Source organism: Eretmochelys imbricata, chromosome 17 (assembly GCF_965152235.1).
Source record: "Eretmochelys imbricata isolate rEreImb1 chromosome 17, rEreImb1.hap1, whole genome shotgun sequence".
Taxonomy (NCBI): Eukaryota; Metazoa; Chordata; order Testudines; family Cheloniidae; genus Eretmochelys; species Eretmochelys imbricata.
In genome coordinates, this window is record NC_135588.1 from 3,523,243 (window position 1) to 3,536,294 (window position 13,052).

At 42.2% G+C, this 13,052-nt stretch overlaps 1 protein-coding gene across 3 annotated transcripts in view; it reads left to right on the top strand.

Annotated features, from left to right (window-relative positions):
- Positions 1-1,327: 1,327 nt before the first annotated feature.
- The window catches only part of LOC144276554 (transient receptor potential cation channel subfamily V member 2-like), a 45,956-nt gene continuing 34,231 nt past the window's right edge, over positions 1,328-13,052 (top strand). For 2 of the 3 annotated variants that reach the window (XM_077836724.1, XM_077836725.1), the window contains exon 1: positions 1,328-1,523. The gene's annotated coding sequence lies outside the window, so the exon portion shown is untranslated. Of the gene's footprint in view, positions 1,524-6,295; positions 6,417-13,052 lie in introns of all 3 variants that reach the window. The other variant, XM_077836726.1, reaches the window with a different exon arrangement.

A 13,052-nucleotide genomic window follows, 5' to 3' on the forward strand; every position in this document is an offset into this window, starting at 1 on the left:
AAACTGCTGCAATTTTGTAGTCCAGGCCTGACAACAGTATGAGGATTAAGTGGCTGCATCATTTACACTGCTGCAGTAGTCACTGATAGAAGATAAACAGTACTTTCCCCCCTAAATGTACACTGCATAACCATAGGGTTATAGCATTAAGGGGAGAGGCAAAGGGTGAGTAAGCATATGTAATACCTCTGCATTTTTGCAGTCCTGGTTGTAGTTCCAAAGATGTTCTTTGGTAGCTGCATTCAAAGAGTCATGCTCAGCTGCATTGCTCCCATTAGCAACTGAAAAACACAAAAAATAAATTCCTTTTGGACACTGGGCATCAGAAACGTAAATTTACAACAATTTTAATTCCTTATGGAATATAATTGTATCCTTGAAGCTTATTTGGAATAGTGCTGTTTTAAACAAGACAAGCTGTTAATACCCACTTTAATGCTAGGAATAAATCATTGGAACCTGTTCTCTCAGTGCAGGCCTGCAACTCTCTTTGGGGTTAACTAGACACATGGGCTTAGAGAGTCTCCCCTGAGGGCCTATTTTCTTAAGCAGAAGCAATTACATTTTAAGCCACAGGATGTCATCATTGCTCCACAGAGGTGCTGATTTTAAAAAAAAAAAACTTCATTTTTACATTTTCACTGACATTTGATTTTCATTGCAAGTTTTGTTCAGCAGGCTATAAATATAGAACCAGAAAGAACAGATCAAGTGAAAGGACATTTTTACCTAGAGAAGAATGCAGTTACCCTCTTAACCTTACAGATGGGTGGTTCCTCCAGAACAGGCACATTGGTGGGGAAGTAGAACTAGATAGAAATGCTGTTTTGGATAATTGGGACCTAGAAAGACTTTTAGGCTTTGTCTATCAAGATATGCACTGCCCAGCATCAGAAGCTTATATCATCTTGAAAACAGTTGGGAAAATGTCCTCTACTTTATAATCCTTTCCTTGGATAGCCATGCAGAAGAGAGCAAATCATCCTCCAAGTAGTTTTCTATCAAAATAATTCAGTCAACTGATAATTCTTGTTAGCATGTAGCTAGATTAGATAGACGTAGTAATAGAAGTCCAGATTAGGAGAGGATTGGGTTTGGGAGCTATATAGATGTAGAAAACTTCAAATATTGTAATGTAATGCTAAAATTTGATGGAATTTTATAATTTAAATTAGTACCATGAGAGGTTAGAACCCTGGTTATTAATCCAGTCCTGACAGAGGATATATTTAGTAATATTTTAATTTTAGATATGACATTCACTGGTACTAGTAAAGGGATATCCTTATATTTATGATATTTATGTAAATCAGCTTTTTTTTTTCAGTGCAGTGACCATAACAGGATTTGTTCAGAGCCATTATGTACCTGACATCCATGGTGTAGAATTATTTTTTGGTCTAATCTCCATTGGGGTGCACAAGTGGAGCAAGTCTATAGCAATCACTGTTTTGGAGATGGTTCTGAACCACTTACCCATGATATAGATGGATAGAGGCAATATACTTAAACTTCAGTTACTGGTAAGTCACTTTCCTGTACTGCAAACAGCATATGCGATATATATATAGTATTAATCACAACAGAAAACTATATTTGAAACTTATTGGTAAAAAGAGAAATATGATCAGTCAACAGATATTTCAGGGACCTTATTTGATTTCTAGCTTTTCAGAAAACCATATTACTTACTTGTGTTTGCAGCCTGCATTAGTTGTTCAAGTAGATCCAGTGTTATGGTTTTTGCTGTTTTGCCATGAATTTCCCTGGTCCTATTTGTGCCATCTGTAACTAAAGCAAAGGCTACAAATGTAGACTCACCACTTTTCAGGCCAGGAATAAATTTCTTAATCTCTTTAGAGATAAATAAAATACGGGTGATGAGGCTCAACCCTGATGAGGAAAGGTTTCCATGAAACTCCCTGATGGACAGTTATGGAATGATCTTACACAAAAGTTTTTCCTAATCCCAGGTTGTTAGTTGCTGGTTTATGCTCTAAAACATGAAGGTTTATATCTTGTATATATTTGTATTTGTCCCTCTCTCTTGTGCTTCATTAAAAAAAAAAATCTCCAGCTTAATCTTTCCATGCTAGTGAAATAGTGCACTATACTGTACCTAAAGCAGCTGCCAATGGTGGTGGGTGAGTTAAGGAGCTATCCTGGTTATATTTGGTAACTCTAGACCAGCGGTTCTCAAACTGTGGATCAGGACCCCAAAGTGGGTCGCAGCCCCTTTTGAATGGGGTTGGCAGGCTTGGCTTAGACTTGCTGGGGCCTAAGGCTGAAGTCTGAGCCCCTCTGCCCAGGGCTAAAGCCAAAGCCCGAGGGCTTCAGCCCTGGGCAGCGGGGCTCAGGTTGCAGGCCCCCTGCTTGGGGCTGAAGCCCTTGAGCTTCAGCTTTGGTCCCCTGCCCAAAGCAGTAGAGTTTGGGCTTTGGCCCCCTCACCCAAGGCAGTGGGGCTTGGGCGGGCTCAGGCTTTGGTCCCCCCTCCTGGGGTCGTGAAGCAATTTCTGTTGTCAAAAGGGGGTCACGGTGCAATGAACTTTGAGAGCCCCTGCTCTAGACTAAATAACCCCCTCCAAGGAAAAATGCCACAAAAGGAATAGGGAAATCCAGCCTAAGGTAGCTGTGGATGTTCTAATTATTCATATATAATGCCTGATACTTTAAAAAAACAAAACAAAATACCTGATAAGCTCTTGGCTTCAGTAATATGTTGTAGCAATGAGTTCCACAAGTTAATTTTACAGTATTGTTAGCCCTTCCTGGGAAGAGAAACACCTAGCTAACTCCTCTGGGATACTGAAGAGCAAGTTTGACTGATTTCAAAGGCAGCCCGAGTCATCAGCTGATTTCAAAGCTCACCCCCAGTCCTTCAAAGCTGGAAGGAATGTGCAGCATCACTGATTATAAAAATAAGAGCCGATCAGATTTTTCCCCAGGGTACCCTCCATGTTCCCATAAAGCCTTTATGATATAGATGTGTACGTGATAAGAGCCATGTAACTTTCACTAACCTGTAGGAGGTGGTGTTTGTACTGGAGAAGGTTGAGGATGCAACGTCTGAGATGGAGTCAGGGACTGCAGCGAAGGTGCAGGTGCTGTGAGGCTATAAGAGAGGAAAGACACATTCTCATGTATTCCAGAGGCATACTCCATTGTGACACATGCTGTATTTGTTTTCCTGAAGTCCCTTTGCTGCTTCTTTCTATCACACCTTTTTGCTGATACTGAGGCAATGTGTTTTCTGTCTGAACGGTGGGTGATAACCTGCCTTTCATTGTCAGACCATGCCCTCCTTTTCACTCCCTGTCCTTTTTTGTCCTACAAACTTGTGCATAAAGAGGGACAATAACAGAGGTGAATGAATTCCAGATCAGGAGATACCTGAGTCCTTCCTTTTGCTTGAGGCATAATATCATAAATAACATAAAAAGGATCCTATGTAAGCAATACAGATTTTCAGTTTTTATTTTTAAGTGAATTTGATGCTAATGAAACACATTGGCTTGACAGTCCTGAAAACTGATGTCTTCTCTTATCCACAGAATGGGTACAGCATGGTCAGCAGCAGTGCAATCTTTCCATGCACTCCCAACTAGTGTACCATAACCCTCAGCTGAAAGAAACCATATAGGGGCAGTGGATAGCTCAGTCTCCATGCCCTTTGTGAATCACACTCTTAATCCTTAACCTCTCTGTTTAAAGGTGCCAGTTAGTGCCACTTATGTTTAGAGCCCTGCTCTGACACAAATTTATATCCACGGATGTAGACTGGTATCCGCAGAACCTCAGGGCTCTCCCAAGAACTGCAGCGGTGAAATGAGCATAATGCGGGACTGCTGCTACCAGGAGCTAACGCCCCATGCTGGCAGCTCCTCTGGCACAGCTGTACCAACCCCAGCCCTGCTTAGTGGGGCGGCACCAGGATCACCAGCAGCTGTCCCTGGTCGTGCTCTTGTGTTCAAGTGGCGCACACGGCCCCAGACGGGAGACGCAGATACCTGCATGGATGGGACGGGGGCAGGGCTGGGGGCGGTACAGGCACACTGGGGGAGCTCCCAGCATGCAGCGCTAGCTCCTGGTAGCGGCAGCCCTGCATTATGCTCATTTCACCCCTGGGAGAGCTCTGCAGTTCTACAGATACCAATTTATATCTGTGAAATATCTGCATCCATGGATATAAATTTGTATCTGCGCAGGGCTCTACTTATGTTGTTGGAGTTTATGAGGAAGACTCCATTCCACCAGCTCATTTAACAGGATTCATTCTCCAGAACTGTGGGGCAAAATTTCCATAGAACTGGAGGACTGAATGGCTCAGGGGATTGGTAATGATATAAAGCCACTTTCAGTCATTGGTTCCACTCAGAGACTACAAAATGTGTATCAGGTACAATAAGTACTTAGATAGTAATGACTTTGAGCTGCTGTCATCTTCGTCTGTATTCATAGATTCCAAGTCCAGAAGGGAGCCCTGTGATTATCTAATCTGACCTCCTGTATAACATAGGCTAGAGAACTGCTCCAAAATAATTCCTAGGTCATATCTTCTAGAAAAACATCCAATCTGGATTTAAAAAGCAATGATGGAGAATCTACCACAGCCCCTGGTAAATTGTTCCAATAGATAATTACCCTTACTGTTAAAAATGTATGCCTTATTTCTAGTCTTAACTTGGCTATCATCAACTTCCAGCCAGTGGATTGTGTCATTATCCTTATTTTACAGATGGAGAAACTGAAGCCCAGAGAGGTGAAATGACTCGTCCTAGGTCACCCAGCAGCCTGGTGGCAGAGCCAGGAATAGAACACAAGTCTCCTGAGTCTAGTTCTTCATCTACTAGGCCATACTGTGTGAGTGGAACTCTGACTGAAAGTGGCCTTATATCATTACCAATCCCCTGAGCCATTCAGTCCTCCAGTTCTATGGAAATTTTGCCCCATGGTTCTGGAGAATAAATCCTCTTCCCATTTTTGGTCATATGACTTAGAAATATTTGGCTGGAACTGTTAAAATATTTGTTACATTGTAGTTTGCTGTATTTCATTTGGGATTTTTTTAAGGCATTAATCACTCTGGTGCATTACAAAACCACTCTGGAAAGTCTTGGGGATGTTATCTTGACTAAGATCATTTTTCCCCCCTGAGTGTTCTCTTTGGTAACATATTGCACAGCATCTTACCTTCCCTCTGAGTATGCATCAATAGAAAGCTACAAGAGAAACAGAAAGCAACATTCTAAATCAAGATTTTTTTAAACAGCTTTGAGATTAGCTCTCTGCCTTCACTATGTCTCCAACTGAATACCCATGTCAGAGCTGTGGCGGTCCAGCTTTTCAATATCAGACAAGACAGAGTGGGCCTGGGAGAGTTTCACTCCTTCCACAAAGGTACCTCTCCCAGTCTATTGAACAAGGGTTCTCTGAGCTACCTCTGGAAGGTTGGGCTGTTTGGTAGTATTGTTGACAGAACATTCATTTGCATCAGTGTTAGTACAAGGCAGAATCAATGCTGCACCAGATAAGTACGTTTTCTCTGTGGGTAACTAATAAATCTAGACGATTGAAAGGAATTAAATTAGGTTATTTATAATAAATTGCTTTTCTATAATGCCCTTCATTCAGGTATCTTAGAACACATATAAACATTAAACTTCATAACCCCAGTGGGATATGCTGTAGTAGTTATTGTTCCTACTTTGGAGATGTGTAAACTAAGGCATAGAAAGGGATCTGTGACTCGCAAAAAGACATATATTGAGACAAGATTAGAATCCAGGAGTATTGAGCCCCCAGCCCTCTGCTCCAGCTACTATAAAAGACTAATTTAATTCAAATATGGTTTCTCCATTGAATGGAATCCCTGAAGACCAAGACATAAGACACAGATGCTAATCAGAACAACCCAAACTAACAAACTTTACCAGAAGTTTCTGAGGATTATAAACTGATTGATGTGGAAATGATTGTGCTGTCACAAATGGAATTAAAAACTAAGATGGAGAATAACAAAAGCTTAATTAGTAAAGACCTTGTTTTCATGTATAAGTGCCTGATGATAATGAAGGAAGAAAAATAAATTATTTAAGCATCAACATTTCTAAACAGAATGTTCTTAAGAGTTGGCGATGAGCCCTCATGGGCTCTTTATGACCTGTAGTACTTAGCAGTGTCCATTTGGGCTCATTTTAATAAATTCAGCAATTTTATTACCCTCTTCTCCATGAGTCTTTTGATTTCAGCTTGCAGCCCATTGATCTGTGCCTCTGCCTTCCTCTGTATTTCATAGCACAATTGTTTCTCCTGGAAGATGTAATTTGAGATGGCAAAAGTGAGTAAATAATCTAGACATCAAAAGCCATTTGTGTCTTCTGGCATCTAGTTTACCAGCAGTGATCAGGAAGGCAAAGGTCAGTGAAAATTCTGTTGCAACACTACAAGAGAACAAGCACAGAAAACATTTCTATTAGGGCTGTCACACTATTAAAAAATTAATCACGCTGTTCAACAATCATAGAATACCATTTATTTAAATATTTTTGGATGTTACAACACAGAATACAAAGTGTACAGTGCTCACTTTATATTTTTATTATAAATATTTTCACTGTAAAAAACAAAAGAAATAGTATTTTTAATTCACCTAATACAAGTACTATAGTGCAATCTCTTTATCATGAAAGTTGAACTTACAAATGTAGAATTATGTACAAAAAATCTGTATTCAAAAATAAAACAATGTAAAATTTTAGAGCTTGCAAGTCCACTCAGTCCTACTTCTTGTTCAGCCAATCGCACATACAAACAAGTTTGTTTACATTTGCAGGAGATAATGCTGCCTGCTTCTTGTTTACAAAGGCTCCATGAAAGTGAGAACAGGCGTTCTCATGGCGCTGTTCTAGCTGGCGTCTCAAGATATTTGCGTGTCAGATGCACTAACGATTCATATGTCCCTTTGTGCTTCAACCACAATTCCAGGGGACATCCGTCCATGCTGATGACAGGTTCTGCTCAATAACCATCCAACATAGCGTGGACTGACACACATTCATTTTCATTGCCACCAGCAGAGGGTTGGTTTTCTTTTTTGGTGGTTTGGGCTCTGTAGTTTCCGCATCTGAGTGTTGCTCTTTTAAGACTTCTGAAAGCATGCTCCACACCTCATCCTTCTCAGATTTTGGAAGGCACTTCAGAGTCTTAAACCTTGGGTTGAGTGCTGTAGCTATCTTTAGAAATCTCACGTTGGTACCTTCTTTGCATTTTGTCAGATCTGCAGTGAAAGTGTTCTTAAAATGAACAGCATGTGCTGGGTCATCATCCAGGACTGCTATAACATGAAATATATGGCAGAATGCGGGGAAAACAGAGCAGGGTCACACAATTCTCCCCCAAGGACTTCAGTCACAAATTTAATTAACACATTTTTTTAACGAGCGTCTTCAGCCTGGAAGCATGTCTTCTGGAATGGTGGCTGAAGCATGAAGGGGCATATTAATATTTAGCATATCTGGCACGTAAATACCTTGCTACAAAAGTGCCATGCAAATGCCCATTCTCACTTTCTGGTGACATTGTAAATAAGAAGAGGGCAGCATGATCTCCTGTAAATGTAAACAAACTTGTTTGTCTTAGCAATTGGCTGAACAAGAAGTAGGACTGAGTGGACTTGTAGGCTCTGAAGTTTTACATTGTTTTGTTTTTGAATGCAGTTATGTAACAAAAAATCTACATTTGCAAGTTGCAAAGACAAAGAGATTGCACTACAGCACTTGTATGAGGTGAATTGAAAAATACTATTAATTTTAGTTATCATTTTTACAGTGCAAATATTTCTAATAAAAAATAATATACACTTTGATTTCAGTTACAACACACAATACAATATATGTGAAAACGTAGAAAAACATCCAAAATATTTAATAAATTTCAATTGGTATTCTATTGTTTAACAGTGCGATTAAAACGGCAATTAATTTTTTTGAGTTAACTGCGATTAATTGACAGCCCTAATTTCGATAATGATGCTCGGGGTTGTGTCCTATGGGAATTAAAACTATGTTGGGCAGATTTCTGAGGTTCTTGCTAAGAGTTCCATATGAAGGCAGTGGAGGATGGGTGGCGCTTATATGCTATTGGAGGTGGCTTCTTTAGACAACAGATAAAAATTAGGCCTCAGCAACTTGTCATTAAATATTTGATGGCCTCTTTTGTAAGAGTAGACGTTAACCGTGACATCCGGGCCACTTTTGAACTCAAATGACTGCGTGCTGCCTACAGTAACTAAGTTCCTTCTGCAGCTTCAGTTGGAGAAGCTTTTCCTCTCTTCCTAAGGACCTCATTGTGTGGTGCTACTGCTCGAGACGGACGGCTGTGTCCCACCACAGAGAGACTGTATTTCTGTGAGGAGGAAAGTGACCCTGCTACATTGCAGACTAAAGCCTTTTAGGATCCTTCAGAATAAAGCTCTGCAGAGATGTAAGGGATTATGGCTGAAAGCATGTTATTTCCATACAGCTGCTGCTGCTGTGGAGGGGGTGAAGAGGTAATTACAACTCCAGTTTGACTCATATCCTGTGTCAGCCATGCAGTTCCTCTTCCTCTCCGTTTCTCCAAATAGTGCCTGTGATAGTTGTTCTTCCAGATAGATCCTTTGTGCTTCATAGGTTCCTTTAGTCTCTTCCAGAAGCTGTAGTAGTCTGCCCTCTTGTTGCCTATCATTCCATTAAATAGTTAATTTCAGATGGTGGGACTATTTTTTTAAAAAGTATAGCTCACTTAACATACACAGGTTACATAACATTCCCAAACTATGCATCACGGGAGGGTTTTCAGACAGTGTTTAAGATGTCCCCCCGCATGACACTGTATATTATATGAAAAATGAGTGCTTGGAGAAGGGGTACAGCTACCTCCATGCTCCTAGTTAGCAGTTAAATAGATTCTTTGGTGGAAATCAGACGAGGGGGCATGTGATGGGGGAGCCAAGGGGCTAAGAGTAGAAAGTCATAAAGGCTGGAGCAGTGTGATGGGGAAGTGCTATTGTAGTCCTAAATCTGGGAATACTGGGATTGTTTTGGGTTGGGCTTTTTTTTTTTGGGGGGGGGGGGTGTTTTTACCTCTTTTGTTCCTCTTCTCTAAACCTTTGCAACCTTTCTTCCTGTTTCAGTCTCTCCATGTGCTGCCTTTGAAACATCTCACATTCCTCTCTGCAAACCACAACATATTGATTTTTTTTAAAAAAGGTATGTGTGGGTTTCCACCTCTACTCCTACATCCGAGACAGAGCCCCAAGTGTACCTTTTCCTTCCCCTTACAGTTTTATTCCTTTCAGTGCCTCCAAGTCTTATATCTGGCTTCAAGGGTAACCATGCACCTGGCTTTGAAGTTGGTGTTCTTGTTTAGATTGTCTTTTCTTGGTCTGCTCGTCAAGAAGGCAAGCACTGCTGGCTGGAGGCCTGGGGACCCAGTAGTGATCCCCTTGATCTTGATCTCCTTATTGGCACTTGCATTAAGTATCTGCACACCACTGAGGTGATGCCAGTGAATGCATTAGTCTTCCTTAGAACCATTTCTCCTGAAAGGAAAGAAGTTATCCCCTCACACCTTAGTGTAGTAGGGATACACACCACTAACTGCAAACCATTTAGGAGTTAACAGTGCAACCACCCATTGTGAGTCAGATGCCTCAAGCTTACATCCTGATACAGTCACAACAACGGGACCGGTGCGTGCATGTGAAGGAGTTGTGTATGTAAACGGGCTCCACTGATAAGCACTTCTACGAGCCAGGAGATGAATGTTAGAATTGAATTAACCACATACACCCGGTGCTACTGCTGCTTTGCTTTTCCATGTCCCTTTAGGAAACTATAGTGCATAGGTTTCAGAGTAACAGCCGTGTTAGTCTGTATTCGCAAAAAGAAAAGGAGTACTTGTGGCACCTTAGAGACTAACCAATTTATTTGAGCATGAGCTTTCGTGAGCTACAGCTCACTTCATCGGATGCATACCGTGGAAACTGCAGCAGACTTTATATATACACAGAGAATATGAAACAATACCTCCTCCCACCCCACTGTCCTGCTGGTAATAGCTTATCTAAAGTGATCATCAGGTTAGGCCATTTCCAGCACAAATCCAGGTTTTCTCACCCTCCACCCCACCACACAAATTCACTCTCCTGCTGGTGATAGCCCATCCAAAGTGACAACTCTTTACACAATGTGCATGATAATCAAATTGGGCCATTTCCTGCACAAATCCAGGTTCTCTCACTCCCTCATCCCCCTCCAAAAACCCACCCCCATACACACACAAACTCACTCTCCTGCTGGTAATAGCTCATCCAAACTGACCACTCTCCAAGTTTAAATCCAAGTTAAACCAGAACGTCTCGGGTGGGGGGGGGGGTAGGAAAAAACAAGAGGAAATAGGCTACCTTGCATAATGACTTAGCCACTCCCAGTCTCTATTTAAGCCTAAATTAATAGTATCCAATTTGCAAATGAATTCCAATTCAGCAGTTTCTCGCTGGAGTCTGGATTTGAAGTTTTTTTGTTTTAAGATAGCGACCTTCATGTCTGTGATTGCGTGACCAGAGAGATTGAAGTGTTCTCCGACTGGTTTATGAATGTTATAATTCTTGACATCTGATTTGTGTCCATTTATTCTTTTACGTAGAGACTGTCCAGTTTGACCAATGTACATGGCAGAGGGGCATTGCTGGCACATGATGGCGTATATCACATTGGTGGATGTGCAGGTGAACGAGCCTCTGATAGTGTGGCTGATGTTATTAGGCCCTGTGATGGTGTCCCCTGAATAGATATGTGGGCACAATTGGCAACGGGCTTTGTTGCAAGGATAAGTTCCTGGGTTAGTGGTTCTGTTGTGTGGTATGTGGTTGTTGGTGAGTATTTGCTTCAGGTTGCGGGGCTGTCTGTAGGCAAGGACTGGCCTGTCTCCCAAGATTTGTGAGAGTGTTGGGTCATCCTTTAGGATAGGTTGTAGATCCTTAATAATGCGTTGGAGGGGTTTTAGTTGGGGGCTGAAGGTGACGGCTAGTGGCGTTCTGTTATTTTCTTTGTTAGGCCTGTCCTGTAGTAGGTGACTTCTGGGAACTCTTCTGGCTCTATCAATCTGTTTCTTTACTTCTGCAGGTGGGTATTGTAGTTGTAGTTGTATTGTAGATGGCGCCCCATCATTTCAGGCATTGGCACCCTGACAGCAGGATTGTCTGGCTATGTAGACTCCCTCCTCAGGCCCTACGCTACCAGCACTCCCAGCTACCTTCGAGACACCACTGACTTCCTGAGGAAACTTCAATCCATCGGTGATCTTCCTGATAACACCATCCTGGCCACTATGGATGTAGAAGCCCTCTACACCAACATTCCACACAAAGATGGACTACAAGCCGTCAGGAACACTATCCCCGATAATGTCACGGCTAACCTGGTGGCTGAACTTTGTGACTTTGTCCTTACCCATAACTATTTCACATTTGGGGACAATGTATACCTTCAGATCAGCGGCACTGCTATGGGTACCCGCATGGCCCCACAGTATGCCAACATTTTTATGGCTGATTTAGAACAACGCTTCCTCAGCTCTCGTCCCCTAAAGCCCCTACTCTACTTGCGCTATATTGATGACATCTTCATCATCTGGACCCATGGAAAAGAAGCCCTTGAGGAATTCCACCATGATTTCAACAATTTCCATCCCACCACCAACCTCAGCCTGGTCCAGTCCACACAAGAGATCCACTTCCTGGACACTACAGTGCTAATAAACAATGGTCACATAAACACCACCCTATACCGGAAACCTACTGACCGCTATTCCTACCTGCATGCCTCCAGCTTTCACCCTGACCACACCACACGATCCATCGTCTACAGCCAACCTCTGCGATACAACCGCATTTGCTCCAACCCCTCAGACAGAGACAAACACCTACAAGATCTCTGTCAAGCTTTCTTACAACTACAATACCCACCTGCAGAAGTAAAGAAACAGATTGACAGAGCCAGAAGAGTTCCCAGAAGTTACCTACTACAGGACAGGCCTAACAAAGAAAATAACAGAACGCCACTAGCCGTCACCTTCAGCCCCCAACTAAAACCCCTCCAACGCATTATTAAGGATCTACAACCTATCCTAAAGGATGACCCAACACTCTCACAAATCTTGGGAGACAGGCCAGTCCTTGCCTACAGACAGCCCCGCAACCTGAAGCAAATACTCACCAACAACCACATACCACACAACAGAACCACTAACCCAGGAACTTATCCTTGCAACAAAGCCCGTTGCCAATTGTGCCCACATATCTATTCAGGGGATACCATCACAGGGCCTAATAACATCAGCCACACTATCAGAGGCTCGTTCACCTGCACATCCACCAATGTGATATATGCCATCATGTGCCAGCAATGCCCCTCTGCCATGTACATTGGTCAAACTGGACAGTCTCTACGTAAAAGAATAAATGGACACAAATCAGATGTCAAGAATTATAACATTCATAAACCAGTCGGAGAACACTTCAATCTCTCTGGTCACGCAATCACAGACATGAAGGTCGCTATCTTAAAACAAAAAAACTTCAAATCCAGACTCCAGCGAGAAACTGCTGAATTGGAATTCATTTGCAAATTGGATACTATTAATTTAGGCTTAAATAGAGACTGGGAGTGGCTAAGTCATTATGCAAGGTAGCCTATTTCCTCTTGTTTTTTCCTACCCCCCCCCAGATGTTCTGGTTTAACTTGGATTTAAACTTGGAGAGTGGTCAGTTTGGATGAGCTATTACCAGCAGGAGAGTGAGTTTGTGTGTGTATGGGGGTGGGTTTTTGGAGGGGGGTGAGGGAGTGAGAGAACCTGGATTTGTGCAGGAAATGGCCCAATTTGATTATCATGCACATTGTGTAAAGAGTTGTCACTTTGGATGGGCTATCACCAGCAGGAGAGTGAATTTGTGTGGGGGGGTGGAGGGTGAGAAAACCTGGATTTGTGCTGGAAATGGCCTAACCTGATGA